The following is an 18,788-nucleotide window of genomic DNA, read 5'->3' as shown; positions in this document are numbered from 1 at the left end:
TTTTCCAACAGAGTCCTGTGACGTACAAAGGTGTTTAATTTTGAGGAGATGCCATTTGTCTATTTGTTCTTTGGTTGCTCATGCTTTGGGTGTAAGGTCTAGGAAACCACCTCCTATCACAAGATCTTTAAGATATTGCCCTCCAGTTTCTTCTAAGAGTCTTATGGTCTCAGCACTTATGTTTTGGTGTTTGATCCAGTTGGAGTTCATTTTTGTATAAGGTGTGTGGTAGGAGTCCTCTTTCATTCTTTTGGAAATGGATATCCAGTTCTCCAAATACCATTTATTGAAGAGGTTGCTCTTTTCCAGTTGTTTGGCTTGACTGTCTTATCAAAGATCAATTGTCCATAGATGTGAGAGTCTATTTCTGAACACCAATTTTATTCCATTTGTTGGTATCTATGTCCTTATGCCAGGACAGAGATAGCACAGTAGCTTTGTAATATGCTTCAAAGTCAGGTAGTGTGAGACTTCCTACTTTGTTCCTCTTTCTCAAGATATTTTTGGCTATTTGGGGCACCTTGCCTTTCCAAATAAATTTGGCTATTGTTTTTTTCTACTTTTTCAAAGGAAGTTGTTGGGGTTTTAATTGGTATTGCATTGAATATATAAATCAGTTAGGTAGAGTTGACATCTAAATTATATTGAGTCTTCTAATATGCGAACATAATTAGGTTCTTCCATTTTTTTAAGGTCCAATTCAATTTCTTTTAGTAGTTTCTTGTAGTTTTCTTGTATAGGTCTTTTGTGTCCTTCCTTCAGTTTATTCCTAAATACTTCATTGTTTTTGTTGCTATTTTAAATAAATTGTAAGTTGAAGACTCCAAAATTTGCATTTCTTAGTGGCATGTATTCCCCTGCACTGCAGCCTTATAAATCCCTTTTGCTACTCCACATATCTGTTTGGATGTCAACTAGTGTTTCATAATTTTCTTATTTAAACCTGAGTTCCAACTCAAACCCCACCCCAAACATGTTCTTCCTATCTTTCTCCATTTGATAATGGAAACTTAATTCATGCACTTACTCAAATAAAAAATACAAGCCACAACATGGGTCTCTCTTTTTTCCCCTACTCCACAAAGAATTTGCCAGAAATTCCTATCAGCTATACCCTCAAAATGTACACAGAATTCCACTCTTTTTATCACATGCATTGGCATTATCCTGGTGAGAGTTACCATCATTACTCACCTAAATTAAACCAGTTAATTTTGCAGTATAAGCTGCAATGAAAAAGAGGAAAACAGATACCATGCTCTAAGGTGCAGAGAAGTTAATTTCTTTTGATTAACTGTTCAAAGGAAGAAAGACAATTCTGCTTATCAAGTCATCCATGTATCCAGGAACTAAGTATGATATTACTCTGGCACCCCTTACGGTGCCAGTTTTTTCCATAAGGTTAAGAAAGGACATTTGTTTTCTGACTAGAGAGAAAGTTAAAGAGAAATGGAGGACAAGCAATATCCTTTTTTAAAAATGTAATCCAAAAATTGTACATATTATTTTATTCACATGGCTTGAACAAGAGTAAGTTATTGGAATAAATGACCTGAAGCATAACTTCAAACTTAGAATGTGAAGACTCAAAAAAGGTGCTTTTCCTGACATACATATGACCACCAGCTGAGATTCTCTTTTCTTTCTCTTATTTTTAAAATATGCTTTCCTCCTATTGAAATGATCCAGCTGGTAATTTGTAAAGGTAGTTATTTTGTACATAATTCCTAATAATACCTAGAATTTGTTCCCCTTTAAAAAACATCATTTGAAGATAAAATAAAGTAAGCATGTAATAATGGTATGTTCATGTGTACCTTACATTCCAAAAGAGGGTCAATATGGATGTGAATTACACAGGCTCTTGTTACTAAGAAATTAATGACCCTTCCATAGTAATGATGGAATTGACTAAGGAGGATAAAGTGGGATGTAAGTGGTGACATCTTTTAAATATGAGGCAAGTATATTCCTGACAGGAAACTGGAAACTATTGACTGATGATTTTGTACAGATATGTTGTGAATGAACCAGCATCTGTAATTTAACCAGAGAGAAAAAAAATGAGTAATAATTCATCAGTATCTTGGAGCTATGGTTCAATTTTGATTGAACCTATTGTGGTACCAGTACACTTACTTAAAGCTATTCTTTCTATGCAAAATTCCTTGCCCCTCTCCACTCTCCTGTACTTCATTCATCTCTATCTCTTTTCCTTTCTCTCTCTTCTTTCCACTTTCCTCTTTCCTTCCTACTTCCTGCCTTCTTCCTTTCTTCATCCTTCATTCTTTCTTTCTTTTTTTTATCTGTTCACCTTTCCTCTGTCTTTCTTTATTCTTATCTACATTCCTTATTTACATTCTAATTGTTTCATATTAGAACCTTCATGCACCCTAATGCACTACATTTTGACATCTAGAACCCATGGGTTTCTAGGGGATACAAATTGATTTTCCTTTCATAGCTTAGCAGAAAATTGCCAGTGCAATTGTTTTCATTTATCTTTTATGCTAATCTTCCCCCACCATTCTTTCTTTCTCCAGGAAGACCCACTACATTATGTGAGACTGTGGGGAAAGCTGAAATTTGGCTAATTCGAACATTTTGGGATTTTGAATATCCTCGTCCATATTTACCTAATTTTGAGTTTGTTGGAGGATTGCAGTGCAAGCCTGCCAAACCTTTACCTAAGGTAAGTCTATTAAATGGGAGGCTTTTGTATACCTTAAGACACTATAACTTATCCTTATTTTCTTTTAAAGCATGCTGTCTCAGTAACAGATACGTGGGCTAGGTAACTTTAGTTTTCCATTCTAGTTCTATTTTCCAGGTCACAGGTGTTTTTATGAGTAATATTAAGTATGTTGGTCTTCACATTGAAATGTTAAGCAGAAAAGTGATGTAGACACTCTTAAAAATGTCCTTGTGGCTATCATTCAGGTAACAGGTTGGTGGGCCAGGAAACTAGAACTAAAAAAAAAAAAAAAACCAAAAAACTAAGAATCTAACATGATAGAATTCTGAACAAGGGAATTTACCATGGTAGAAAAAAAGATAAAGTTGCTTTCACAAGAACTTTGGATTAAATACACAGATTTGGTAAGTATAGATTCCATGAAGACTGAATTTCCATCGTGGAGGTTATTTGGACACTGGTGAATTTTACTGAGATAGGAAACACTTAGTGGAAAAACATCTCTGTGCTGAGAATGAGTTCATTTTGTTCCTAATCACTGTGAGGTGACAACACAATTTTAGGGGGAATTTAGGAATTAATTAGATAGTACAAGGTCCCAATCTCAGCAGACAACAACAGAAATAGATTAAGATACATCAGCATAAAGTAGAATTCAGAGAAATGAGAGACCAAATGTTGAATTGGTTCTTTATCAGCATGAGTTTTGGGAGTGAAAAATAAAATTCTATACCATACACCAAAGTATAAATGTAGAGTTCCAGGAATGTTGGAAGTTAATAGTACTGAGAATCAAAGAGAGTAATAACAAGCATGATAAGAATCTTGTATTTAGTTATCAATAGTAATAAGAATACAGATCCTATTTACTGAGGTTGTGGGAAAATGACCAAAATCTCCTTAGGAATATATCAGGTAAATGTTATTCTTGCCAGGAGAGTTCTTTATTTCTTTTTATGATCAGGTGCATATTGATGTATGAAATTTGTTTTGAGGATTCTGAATATCCTTTTGATACCAGTGAATTATACTTGCAAATCAAGCTCTATTGAGAGTTGGTTTTATGGGCGATAATGAACCACTATCCAACTAGAGAGAAAGAGATGTGACTTTGTCATGGCTCTCTAGATCCTCTCTCATTATACACTACTATGCTTTTCCTTCCACCTTCACAGCCTCCCACCTCCACCTTCCCCATACACACACAACCACATGAATCTCATGATTTCATAAAAACATATCAGGTAATTTATGCAAGAGGGAGATAATTATTCTCTTTCAAATTCAGTGTACCTATTGATATAGAAGTTTGGGAAATCATGGTTTATGACACCTATGAATGATTTATGTCAGTCAATAAATGCACAGAATAAAATAATACTGGGATTACAAAAATTAAAATGACACTCAGTATAGTGAAATCAAGGTCAAAAACTCAACTGATACATATCTATGTTTTTATATACATTTGTACACAAACGCACACACATTTGTTTAGAGTAGATAAATCAAAATAGTAAAACACCAATTTCTGTGGCTACTGAGATGTTCCTCTAACATTAGGCAAGCTGAGAAATAGCATTCTATGTTCACCTCATATACTCCCCTCCCCTGATTATTTTAATATCTGCAAATTGAGAACCATAGTAACTCCAGAGGTGCTACAAACAGTTTCACAGGGAATATGACATATATTAGAGGGTAGCACTCACAGATATTATGAAATGAATGACTGCAAACCCAGAGGCTGCAGTGCCAAACTTGCACAAGTATAAGTGTGACACAGGGAATTACATGTCAATTCTGGGATAAGGTCCAATTGAAGGCCTGAAGTTAGTATTCCACTGTGGTGGGAATTTTATACATCAGGATGCCAAAATAGCACTGTTTCATAATATTTTTTATGGCATAACAGCATCAGACAATTTATCCTCTTTTAAAAGAAATTATTATATGTTCCTTTTCTAACAAAATTCTTCTTCACCCAATTAATCTGTAAAGTGTAAGCTTGTGAAAATAATCCTGAACTTCTGTCTGAAAGGAAAGATGATCAATTTGGTAATAATTTATTGGATGAAAAATAGCTTGCTGAAAGTTCCAGAAGCCCACTTCAGGACCCTTCCTTGGGCTTGCTTCCAAATAATATTTTTATAAGTTTACAAACTCAGTTGTTTGGTAAATTTAAACCTGGGGGATAACAGTGTCCATCAACCAGGAAAAGTGCTACCCTACTTTATCACCTATTGCTGTTGTATGAGATTTCATTTAATGGCTATCCTAGTAATCACTGATTATATATTTAAGCCATAAGTATCAGTTTATATTTCCTCCTAAAGAATTAGATGCTTCTAACTTTTAATAAGCCTTTCTAACAATGGTTTTTATACTTTGCTTGAATCTTCAAGTTAAGAAATGTAGGTGAACCTTACTTTTTTTCCATTGATGTTGTACGTTTGTAATAGAGCTATTTTTCTTTGCAGGAAATGGAAGAATTTGTCCAGAGCTCGGGTGAAGATGGTGTTGTGGTGTTTTCTCTTGGGTCAATGGTCACAAACCTCACAGAAGAAAAGGCCAATCTCATTGCCTCTGCCTTTTCACAGATTCCACAGATGGTTAGTTCAACTGCTTATCTTGTGGACATTGCTTTAGTTTCCTAAAAAGGACCACTTTTCTTTCAATTTCCAATAGCACATTCATCCTTTCCTTCTAAGGCCTCATTGAAAGGACTTTTTGCATCCATATTTCTACCAACAGTCTCTAGTCTTCTATCAGTCACATCACAGTTCTTCCAGCCTTTACCTATTATCCAATTCCAAACCTGTTTCCACATTTTAGCTATTTTTAATAGCTGTACACCACTTGCTGGTACCAAAAACTGTTTGAATTTCCTATCTGTGAAAACAAATACCATGCAATGGCTTGGCTTAAAAACAGGAATTTATTGGACCACAAGTTTGAGGCTAGAATTCCAGTAAAGGAGTTATCAAGTGATGCTTGATTACTGGCATTCTGGGGCTAGATGTCAGCGATTCTTGGTCCTTGGCCCTTCCGTCATATAGCTATGCATATGGTGGCCTCTCCTGGTTTCTCTGTGTTCCATTGCCTTCTGACTACTTGTGGCTTTCCCTCTTTCTACCTGAATTTCATTCTGCTAATCAAGGACTCCAGTGATAGGATTAAGACCCATCCTGATTCAGTTTGGCCATCACATAAATGAAGTAACCTTATCAAAAGGTCCATTTATAATGGGTTCACATCCAATGGAATAGATTAAGATAAAGAATGTTTTTCTGAAGTGCATAGCGCCAAGTTACCCCAGGCAGTTACTATAAGAATTGGAAAGTGAATGTAGTCACAAGTTCTCCTCTGAACTGAATGTCAGAACTAATTATAGAATATTATTTGTTGCACATAACTAGCAAGACATAGTTATCATGGATAATTAGCAAGAGCATTAAGTAAAAATTCATTAAATATTAACAGTGCACTTAGGAACATTTTCTCATTTATCTACTCAGTCTTGGAATTACTGGGGAAATAAATTTTTGTAGTCATGTATTTTAAAGGTAATAAATATGAAAGCATTAGGCCCCCACCAATATTTCAGTATTTGAAAATAAGGGCTTGTCTGACTACTGACAAAAGTTCTGAAGTATTTTATGTCCAAGTTCTTGGTTAGGGAGAACCAAAATGACTGAGAGTTGAGAGGAATTATGCTCAAGAATATACTCCACACCTCTATGCATTCTTAGGACTCTATCCAAGTATAGATGGGTCAGGAGAATTTGTGTTCTGTCAAAGTGATTTGACATGTAAGCAGTGACAATGAAATACAGGCCAGAAGCAACATGCCTGGTGCACCCACTCACCTGTGCTCAGAGTCATGTGTTTCTGTCCTGCATCTTGTCTGGGTGCTGTTTGAGTTTTGTACTTCTGTCCAACAGAGACTAATATTTAAATAATGTGGTTGAACAAATTTTATTTCAGCCATTGGAGATCAATTTTATGCAACCACACTTTAAATAAAAAAAGCAACTTTAGGATATATGCCCTAATTTTCTCCTATTGGAAGATAACTGAGTAACTTGCAATGACTTTAAAATAGCATAAAATTGGGTGTACTTTTGTACTTTGCATATTTGTTTTAAGATGGGCATGGGCTGAGTTTTAAAAGGGGTATTGAATTTTAGAAGACAGATATTAGCACAAAACTGAGGGAATATTAACAAAAGGAGGCATTGATTTCCATTTTCAGGTCATTTGCTATGTGCTTCAAGGGGCATGCACAATTCAGCTTGAGAATACTTTGGGTAGTGCTTATCCTACAGCTTCTGGTAGACAGCTAGAGCAAGACAGTAGGAAAGATGTCAGCTCTGTTCTTGGTAAATTGTTAGTTTTGGACTAAATTGTGAATTAGTGTCTTTTCAAAATCATGATGCCACACAGTGTGCCACACCGGAATAAGTCAAAACTTCCCAAACTGGTAACTTCATTTATAACATTGAAGGGAGAAGATTCTGCTAAAGAAAAAAAAAAAAGCAGGTGGGAAAGCTACTTTGAAAAATGCCTCACTCTTTCTTCATAATATTGCCAAAAATATATCATTTGTCTCCCTAATAATTTCAAATTCATGATCTTAAAAAATGTTCAGATCCATTAAGTTAAAGCTAGAATTCTGCTAGTAGAATGGCATGACATGACACTGAGAATACAGATTTATGTCCTGAGTCAGGATTGGATTCACCTGGAAAAGTTTGTTAAGGTGAGTCTTGGAGAAAGGAACCATAAGTTTATAGCCCTAAATTTCACAAACAGTACTGTTAGAAAAATGGGGTAGCTATCTTTTTAAAGTTTTATAACACTGTCCTCCTTATGTTTTATTTATTAGGATCTAGCACTATTATAATCAAAACCAGCCATTGGAAGGATATTTGGCATTTCATCAACACTGAGTTGAGTGTACCTAGCTAATATCTAATATGTGGATGTGGATACATTTTAGTATTACAAAACAAGGAAAATCAGAGCTGACTGCCAATTCCTCCTACCCTTCCCATACTTTTAAAAAATGTTTATTTGAAAGTTTGAGTGGGGAAGTGGGTGAAGTTGTTTCATTCTAAAAGTGTTCCTTAATATGAGGCTGGTTGTGGATTTTAGGAGGGACTTAAATAAATTTCTGTAAAGAACAGATTAATGGACAGGATCTGCTTGCTCAGAGTATTGTTCAGTAACGTATTAATGAAACATTTCTCTTCATTAATAAACCCTGTTTTCACTCAGGGGAAAAAAAAAAGGCAGTGAGTTGAAATTCTTAAAGTGCTGAATTAAAACAACTGCCAGTCAAGAATGTTTACATGGTGAGACTTTCTTTCAACAATGAGGGAGAGATTAAGACATTACCAGGTTAAAAAAAAAAAAAAGCTAAGGGAGTTCATCACCACAAGACCCGCCCTACAAGCAATATTAAAGGGAGTTCTTCAGACAAAATGAAACACTAGACAATGATTCAAAGAAAGAAATAAAGGCCTCTGGTAAAGGTAATCATTTGGATAATTATAAATGCCAGTATTATTGTATTGCATTGTTTGGTATGTAACTCCATTTCTTACTTCCTGCAGGTGCTAAAATGCAAATGCATAAAAGTATTGATAATCAGTGGTTTGGGACATATGATGTACAAAGACATCAGTGATAACAATTACAAAACAGATGGGATTAGAGGGATATGGAAAATGTATATTTGCATGATATTAAAATCAAAGTGTATCAAACCAAATATGATTGCTAAATATTTAGTATATTAAATTTTAGCCACCAAGTAACCACAAGGAAAATAGAATAAACAAAAATTGAGATAGGAAAGAAAAGGCACTCATTATGGTACAACAGAAAAAATAAAATAAATATGAAATTAGGAATTAACAGAGGAATTAAAGATACAAAATGTATAAGACTTACAAAAGATAAATGGCAAAATGGCAGAAGAAATTCCTGTATTATCATCAGTGACCTTAAACATAAACAGATTGTGCTATCCAGTCAAAGGCAGAGATTGGCTAAAAAAAAAAAAAATAATAATAATAAAAGAAAGTATGTCCCAGTGATATGCTATCTGCAAGAGAATCACCTTAAATTCAAAGACACAAATCGGTTGAAGTGAAAGTTCGGGAAACAATATCATGAAAGTGGTAACCTAAAGAGAGCTTTGGAGCCTAAATTAATATCAGATAAAATAGACTTCATGTCAAAAATAATTTCAGGGGGAAAAATGACATTATATTGATAAAGAGGTCAATTCAATGAGAAGATGTAACAATCATGTATCAATTATAGATATGTATGCACCTAACACAGAGCCCCAAATTATATGAAGCAAATTGTGACAGATTGGAAGAGAGAAATAGATGGTGCTACATTAAAGTAGAATATTAAAGTATGTCAATTTCATAATGGACAGAAAATCTAGTCAGAAGATCAATAAGGAAATACAAGACTTGAATGATAATCCAGACCCACTAGAATAACAGATAATAGAAAACTTCACCAAACAACAACAACAGATTACACATTCTTAGGTGTACATGGATCATTCTCCATGATCAACCATTTCTTAGGTCACAAAACAAGTCTCAATAAACTAAAAAAGTATTGAAATCATACAATGTATCTTCTGATGACCATGGAATGAAGCTAGAAATCAGTATTAGAGGGATCATTGGAGAACCTTAAAAATGTGAAAATTAAATAACATACTCTTAAACAAACAGTGGGTTAAAGGAGAAATCAGGAAATATCTTGAGGAAAGTGAAAATGATAACACAACATACAAAAATGTAAGAGATGCTGTAAAGACAGTACTGAGATGGAAATTTCTAGCCTAAATGTTGGCATTAAAATAGAAGAAAGATTTTAAAGCAGAGACTGTTCCAGTTTGCTACAGCTGCTGTTATGCAAAATGCCAGAAATGGATTGGCTTTTTAAAGGGGGTTTATTTGGTTACAAATTTACAGTTCTAAGACCATAAAAGTGTCCAAATTAGGCACAAAGAAGGATACATTCACTGAACAGCCAAGGGTGTCTGGAACACCTCTGCTAGCTGGGAAGAACATGGCGGGGGGTCTGCTGGTCCTTTCCTACTGGGTTGCATTTTTTCAGCTTCTGATTCCAGTGGCTTTTTCACTAAGAATCTGGGCATCCTCTGTTAGCTTCTCTGGGTCAAACTCCGGTTCCATCTCTTACTTAACATCTCCAAAAGTCCTTCTGTCTGCATCTCGAAGCATCTCTAAGCATCAGCAAGTGTCAAGGCCTAGAGTTCTCTAAAGTAATCCAGTGATCTAATCAAGACCTACCCTGAATGGGGGGGAGAGGGGTCAAATCTACATGGAAATATTCAATCAAGAGGTCACACCATAATAAGAAGATTAATATGTCTGCCCCCATAATATTGCAGTTAAAGAATATGGCCTTTGGGGAGACATAATATATCCAAACTGGCACAAGATACTTAACTTCCAAAGCTGGAAACTAGAAAAAGAAGAGCAAACGAGCCCAAATGAGCAGAAAGAAGTAATAATAAACATTAGAGAGAAGGTAAATGAAATAAAAATCAAAGAACACACAGAGTAAGCAAAACCAAAGTTGGTTATTTGAGGAGACCAATAAATTTGGCAGATATTTACCCAGACTGACAAAGAAAAGAGAGGACAAAAATAACAAAAAACAAAATTAATCAGGATAACATAACTACCAGCAGGTGAAATAAAAATGGAATACAAGAGGGTACTATGAACAATTTTACATCAATAAATTAGATAACCTAGATGAAATAGACAAATTTTTAGAAACACACAGTATATATACTGACTCAGGAAGAAATAAAAGATCTCAGGAAACCAATAACTAGTAAAGAGATTGAATCAGTTATCAAAAAACTCCCAGCAAGGAAAGCAACTGGCCCAGATGACTTCACAGAGATATTTTACCAACCATTCCAACAAGCCTTAGCTCCACTTCTGTTCAAACTCTTCCAAAACATTGAAGAGGAGGGAGCACTCCCAAACTCATTTAATGAGGCCAGGATAACTCTCATAGCAGAGCCAGATAAAGGTACCAGAAGAAAAATACTTAAAGTGCAATATCTCTTATGAATATAGATGCAAAAATCCTAAACAAATAAAAACAATCTCACTCAACAGCATATTCAAAGAATTATACACCATGATCAAGTGAGATTTACTCCTGGTATACAAGGGTGGTTCAACATTAGAAAATCAGTTAATGTAATATACCACAGTAAACAGAATGAAGGGAAAAAAACACAATTTTCTCAATTGATGTAGAGAAGCATTGATAAAATCCAGCACCCTTTCTTGATAAAAACACTTTGATCACTAGGAATAGAATGAAACCTCCTCAACATAATAAAGGACACATATGAAAAATATACAGTTAACATCCTACTTGTTGGTGAAAGACTGAAACCTTTACCTGTTTGCCCAGGAACAAGAGAAGGATGCCCCACTGTCACCACTATTATTCAACATTGCACTGAAAGTTCTACTCATAGAAATTAGGCAAGAAAAAGATGTTGAAGTCATCCAAATGGAAAAGGAAAAGTAAAACTCTTCCTATTTACAGACGACATAAAAAATCCTACAAAAACACAACAAGATCCAAGAGCTAATAATTGAATTCAGGCAAAAGGTGAGGTACAACGATTCCAACACCCCAAATTAGTAGTGTTTCTATACATAGGTAATTAACAAACAGAAGAATGAAATCAAGAAAAAAATTCCATTTGCAATAACAACTAAATAAATCAAATATATAGGAGTAAATGTAAGCAAATATATAAAGGACATATACACAGAAAACTACAAACATTGCTAAAAGAAATCAAAGAAGACCTAAACAAATGGAAGGAATTTCTATGTTCATGGATTGGAACACTAAATATGGTTAAGATGTCAATCTTATACTAAGTGATTTATGGGTTCAACACAATCCAATCAAAATTCTAACAACCTTCTTTGAAGGAATGTAAAAGCCAATCATCAAATTATATGGAAGCTTAAATGACCCAGAATAGACAAACCCAGTTTGAAAAAGAAAAATGAATAGGAGGACTCACATATCCTATCTTAAACTTATTACAAAGTCACAGTAATCAAATCAGGGTACTAGCATCAGGACAAACATATATACCAATGGAATAGAATTGAGAACTCAGAAACAACCCTTACACTTTTGATAAGGGGGCAAAAATCACTTAATTGGTAAAGAAGAGTCTCTTCAACAAATGGTGTTGGATTTTCCATTTGCTAAAAGAAAGGAGGTGGACACCTACCTCACACCTTATGCAAAAACCAACTTGAAATGTATCAAAGACCTACTATAAGAGCCAGAACTATCAAACCCCTGGGAAAAAAATCTAAGGGTTGCATCTTTGGGACCTTGTGTTAGGCAATGTTTCTGAGACTTTTCACCCAAAACACAAGCAACAAGAAAAAATAGTTCAATGGACTTCATCAAAATTGAAAACTTTGTGACATAAAAAAAATTATCAAAGTATAATAACAACCTACACAAAGGGAGAAAATATTTGGAAACCACATATCCAATGAAGATGAAAAATCCAGAATATATTTAAAAAATAGAATATATTTAAAAAATCCTTCAAGTCAACAACCAAAAGACAAACAAACCAATTTAAAAATTGGCAAAAGAGTTGAACACAGAGCTCTCCAAAGAAGATATACAAATAGTCAAAAGTAAACAAAAAGATGCTGAACAGCATTAGCCATCAGGGAAATGCAAATCAAAACCATACTGAGACAATATTTTACACCCAGTGGAATGGCTGCTATGAATTAAAAAAAAAAAAAGAGAGAAAATTCAAGTATTGGAGGGAATGTGGAGAAATAGGAACACTCATGCATTGCTGATGGGAATGTAAAATGGAGCAGCCACTGTGAAAGTTTGGCAGCTCATCAGGAAGCTAAATAGAGACTTACCATATGATACAGCAATCCCACTAGTAGGTACATATCAAAGGATTGAAATCAGAGACTACAACAGATACTTTCACCACTGATGTTCATAGTGGCATTATTCACAATTGCCAAAGATGGAAGAAACCTCAATTGTCCAGCAACTGATGAATGTGTATACAAATTATGATTCATACATACAATGGACTATTACTCAGCTGTAAAAAGGAACGAATTTCTGATACATGCAGCAGCATGGATGAACCTTGAAGACAACGTGTTGAGAGAAATAAACCAGACACAAAAGTACAAGTATGTTATGATCTCACTGATATGAAATAATTAGCATAAGCAAACCAATACAGGCAGAATCTAGAATATAGCTTACCAGGGAATGGGATGGAACTAGGGAATGTGAAATCAAGGCTTAAAATGTACAAATTTCCTATTTGGAGTGAAGGAAATATTTTGGTAACCGATGGTGGTGATGGTAACACAATATTGTGAATGTAATTGACAACACTGAAGTTTATGTTTGTATGTGGCCTAAAGGGGAAATATTAGGGTGTATACATGGTAATAGAGTAAAAATGTCAAAACTCCATGGAACCACACTACAAAGAAGTGAACCATAAATTAAACCACAGATGGCAATTAATAGTACAATTATACAATTGTGCTTTCTTCAGTTTTGACAAATTTGCCACATCAGTGCAAAGTGTTAATAATAGGGTGGTATATGGGAATCCTGTATTTTTTGTATGATAGTTTTGTAAGCCCACAACCCCTCTATTAAAAAAAAAAAGAACATATAAGAGAATACATGCATCAATGGAGAGAGGGAAAAGCTTCTTATACAGTAAGACATAACAGGCAAAGACCTAAAGGAATAGATTAACAAATATTTAAACATGATTTAAAACTTATCTTAAAAATCATGTAAACATGGAAGGAAAACTACAGACTAATTCAAAAATCCTTGCTACACAGTCCAAAAATCATATAATTTTTCAGACTATGTTTCTTAGAAACAAAAATAATAAATTTTTATATCAAGGATGTTACACATATTTTCAAACCAGAATCAAATATTTTATCATGATTGATTTTCCAATGGCATAAAATTTTTGCTTTTCTTTTTGTTCCTTTATGCCTGAATTTTCAACAAAATAATTTCTTCCGTCTCTCTGTATGTATAATATAATTGGATATAGACATAGATAATATAGATATATACATATGTATACATACATATATATACTTATTTTTCCAAACTGCCACAGCATATCTATTCCCATTGTCTTATTTTCCCAAGGTTTTCTTTTCTGAAGACCTCCCGCACCTGGTCCATTTGGGGCTGTGCTATCTAGAGCTGATGCAGAGCTTGCATTGAGTGATGTACCTTTTCCACTCTCTTCAGTAGATCCCTCAATTCCTTGGTGTTCTAGGAAAACAGTCTTCTTCTTTCTAAGTTTTTCTGTTTCCACCTCCTATTTGGCAGAAGTATGTTTTTCAAAAGCTTTTCTTGAATAGGGGTGCATTTTTAATTTTGGAGAATATTGCAAAGCCCACATTGTTCATCACTGTCTATTTACCCATATTCTTTCTAGCAGTAAGTTTTGCTACCGGGATAAGTAAAGTATCTTCTTGGTTTTTGCATTGCATTTACTAAATCATAAGTTTATTTGTCAACGGTATTTATTTTACTAAAATGTCCTTTAAAATCTTTCATCTTTTTAAGATTTGGTGAAGTATCTTTAAAACTTTTATGTGTCAGGAAAACAAAGCAAAACAGTCCTTATACTATTATATTTATGGCAGATTTATTTCATTTTGTTGTCTTTCAACATTTGGTTGGTTGAAAATCTATTATACCATATCATAAAACTTATAAAAACAGGAAGATGAATTTATCAGTTTTTTCCCTTATCACTTCTGAGTTATTTATCCTCTTAAAAAAGGATTTTCAACTACTATTTCTTCTCTCTCTTTTTTTTTTTTTTTTTCTGGTATGGTCCTCTGCTGTCTCCCCATTTGTGATTTTTTTTATTTATCTCTACTCAGAGTTGGCACCAGATATTATGGAAAATATAATGATGAAATACATTGCTGCTCTCTAATCCCTGACCTTGGATTTACCTTTGCACCTTCCATAAAATCTATTTTTAGGAAAATATTAAAAAGTCATAGATTTTAAATTTCATTAGCTTATCTATTCCACAAAATTTTATATCTAAATACAGTCCTTTGTATAACCTACATCATGCTTCTTAGAACACACAAACACACATGTATCAATAATCCATTTCTCTCAAATGATGCTTTTCAACCTGCTATAATACTCCTAAAGACTAAGCTAAATCATTATTCATCATTTCCTTCCTCCACCAAGCAAGCACATTCATAGGATTGGCCCCTCTTTAGGTATTCATATCTTCTAAGACTTATCCCCATTACACTTGTAGAATTGGTGTTGGTTAACTGAATTATAGTCTGCAATATTTCTACTTTAAATTGAAACTGTATCTTTTTCGTAACTTTATGTCCTGTGCATAGTGTAAACTTTTCAAATAGTAAGTTATTTCTAAAAGTTGTTTGTTGAAGGTATGAAATAATGTATTTAGAGGGGAATTTAAAATGAATTGAAAAATGTATGGATGACTGGACATCAAACCTACATTATTAAATATACTTCTCAAAAAATTCAAGTGTTCATACATTTAGTGGATTGAACTGTGCAGCCCAGTTCAGATATTTTCTTGGTCTTGGTGTGAATTCTGGTGGGTGTGGACCCCTTGTAGATAAGAAAACTTCAAAGTATTGTTACAGTTATCCAATGACCCCACTGAATCAGGAGTGGCTTTAAACTGTATTACTGGAGCCCTTTATAAGCAGAGTGAAAGTCTGAAAGAGAGAAGCCATCAGAAGCAGCCAAAAGTTAACAGAACCAAAAGAAAATAGAAAACACCAGCATATGAACTACCATGTGACAGAAAAGCCAAAGAACAAGGATAGTCAGCAGCCAACCCCAGAATGCCAGAATCTTCTGGGAGATACCATCACCTTGCTAAAACCTCAATTTTGGACCTCCTTCACCTCAAAACTGTGAGCCAATAAATGCCAATAAATTCCTATCTGTAAGCCAAGCCAAACCATTGTATGGTACGGTGCTTTTTTTTGTTTTTTTTTTTTTTGTTGTTGTTTGTTTGTTTTTAGCAGTTAGGAAATTAAAACAACTGGCCAAATAGGATAGGTATCTCCATAGGCAAGATGTGTCTAATCATTACCCACAAACTGCAGGCCAAAAAAAAAAAAAAAAATCTTTCCACAGTAACTCCTCCTTTTTGGTTTCTTGTCTTTGCTAGAATCATTGTAATTCGCTGGTTACACAAATTGGAAACCAAAGCGCTTACTACATCTTTTACCTATTTCTCACCTCTATTTCTCATCAAAGAATTCTCATTCTATGCTTTCCATTTACCAAACCAACATTATGTACTCACTGACATTTTCATCAATCTTGCTTTTCTGATATATATTTCCTTAACACATGACACTATTTTGTGTTCTCTTGTCTACCATTCAAATTCTGTTTAGATGGCAGAAACAGTTATACTAAGGACAAACATGGTTAACTTATGAACCTGATTTGAAAATTTGAGTAGACATCATTTTATAGAGATTAAAACACTGCCTAAAATACAGAAATTGATGCTCTCCAAAGCACACTATTTGAAATAACTTTCTTTTTCTGCACTGCCCCTGTAACAAAATCTACTCCATAAACACCAAGTTAGTGTCTACTAAAGAAACCATTCTCTTTCTCATGCTGTTCTATTCACTTTTGAGTATCCTCCTTGTGTCAACTTTGCTTCTAGTCTCCCTGCCAGAAATGATCAGATTGTGCCATGCCCAAAAACAACATTGAACAAAGTTCAGTGCATATAAATGTCCTTTCCTATCTCTAGAAATCAAATTTTAATTTATCCTTTGATTGACTGCCATATTCTATCTGTACCCAGCAGCACAAAAACTCCTGCAGACCAGTGTGTGATAGAGCTGCTGTCATGGTGATCGAGAAGTGGGTTTTGGTACTGCTTCTGCAGCTGTGCTGTGTTGGGTGTGGATTGTGTGGGAAGGTCCTGGTGTGGCCCTGTGACATGAGCCATTGGCTCAACATGAAGATCATTCTGGAGGAACTCATGGCAAGGGGTCATGAGGTGACGGTGCTGTTTCTTTCACACAATTACATCATTGACCACAACAAGCCTTCCACACAAGGTGGTTTATGTGCCAAATGAAAGAGAGAAAGCTTAGAATTTACTAAATGAATTTTTGGATGAAGCTGTTACTGACATGCAAAATTTTCATACTTGCAATCAGCAATAAACTTACAAGAGTTGCTCTCTTCGGTCAACTGGAGATCTGAAAATTCTGTGTGAGAATGTCATGTACAATCAGACTCTCATGAAGAATCTCAAGGACACTATCTACAATGTAATGATTATAGATCTTGTGATGCCCTGTGGAGAGCTTATAGCTGAGTTCCTTGCAATCCCCTTGTGCAACATTAAGGACTTTTATAGGTGGCATGTTGGAGAGAATATGTGGAAAACTTCCAGCTCCACCTTCCTATGTGCCTGTTCCCATGGCTGTACTAGACGCAAGATGATCTTCTGGAAAGGTTGAAAAATCTCATGCTTTCCCTTTTTTTTGACTTCTGGCTCCAGCAACATGATGTTCAGATTTGGGATCAGTTTTACAGTGAAGCATTAGGTAAGAGACTCTACTTCTCTTTCTAAACTAGTAACCAAAGTGTAAGAAAAGTCCACAATGATGAAAGAAAGCCCTTTTTAAAATTCTGTCTATCCTGTAAAACTCTTCAAGTGATACCAATGATCTGATCATTAGTAACTAATTGCAGGTGTGGAGGCAAAAAAGATTTTCCTATAGCTACTCTTTCTTCAGAGTCTTCTAAGCATTTCTGTGTGTTATCTTCCTTATACTTAACAGATGCCTTTGAAACAAGCCAAAATGTAAAACACGCAAATATATTAATCTAATTAAGAGATTTTGTTTGTTACATGTAAGTAAACACCAAATAAGTCCAGTATGCTGAATTTTCATATAGGTTTTAGATACGCTATTATACCTGTTTTGGTAATATGCGTATAATGCTTGTGTAAAGGAGATACCTCTTTGCTTGGATACCAGTAATAAACTGAAATATGATCTACATTAAAAATGAGACCGAATTTTGTACATTTTTTGCTTTGCTTGAACATTCCTTAACAACTTTTGAGAATGTTTGAGAATCACTAATTATCACCTTTTGATTTAAACAATTTCTCTTGTAAAACTAGTACCTGTCCTTCTTACCCATTTCATAAATTTTAGATGGAATTTCAGAAAATCTTATGTCAACTATTTCATCATGGCTGGTCATACTGAAGAGTTTCATGGATGCACTATATTTCTTGGGAGAGTATTAACAGAGCCCTCAAAGTTAAATAGAGACTATTAAAAGACTTTGCATCTGGAAGTCTTAAAAGAGAGTTGATTTTTTCCCTTCAGCGATTTATTAATCTACCTGTTTTAAGTTGGTTGCCATTTCTACTAAAGGTGTTTGGCTTTGTAATTTTTATACACCTAGCTGTTATCTGAATTCATCTAAGTCAGGTTTTTATTCCATCATCTTTTAGAATTACCTAGGGATATGAACTAACAAAGAAAGGATTATATTAGACACTACAATATTACCTAATTTAGCTCAGTGATCTTAAAATGATAAATTGTTTCACAGAACCAATATCAAAGGAATCCACTTCAAAATTCTTACTTTAGACATGACTGAATTTATACTGCATTGATATCACAGTAAATACTTACTAATTACTAAGCACTACCTGTTTTTCAGGATTACGTTAGGCACAATAGATTCGAGGTTAAATATGACAAGAATCTTGCTTCAAGTCCCTGTTCAGAGATAAATGGAAGAGATAAATTTCTATATATATCACTGTGAATTCTTTTGGATATGAGGGTTATGAAGAAAGCCCTCTCAGAGGGTAAGAAGTTGAAGGCAAGAGGAACAGACACATTCT

General features: G+C 34.4%; 1 pseudogene; it reads left to right on the top strand.

The window, feature by feature from the left end:
• Positions 1-18,788, top strand: part of LOC119529484 — a 74,238-nt pseudogene that overhangs the window by 13,440 nt on the left and 42,010 nt on the right.

The sequence above is a fragment of the Choloepus didactylus genome, chromosome 3, assembly GCF_015220235.1.
Source record: "Choloepus didactylus isolate mChoDid1 chromosome 3, mChoDid1.pri, whole genome shotgun sequence".
NCBI classification, from domain to species: domain Eukaryota; kingdom Metazoa; phylum Chordata; class Mammalia; order Pilosa; family Megalonychidae; genus Choloepus; species Choloepus didactylus.
Note: the sequence above shows the minus strand (reverse complement) of the source record. Positions and strands in the feature narration are given on the sequence as shown.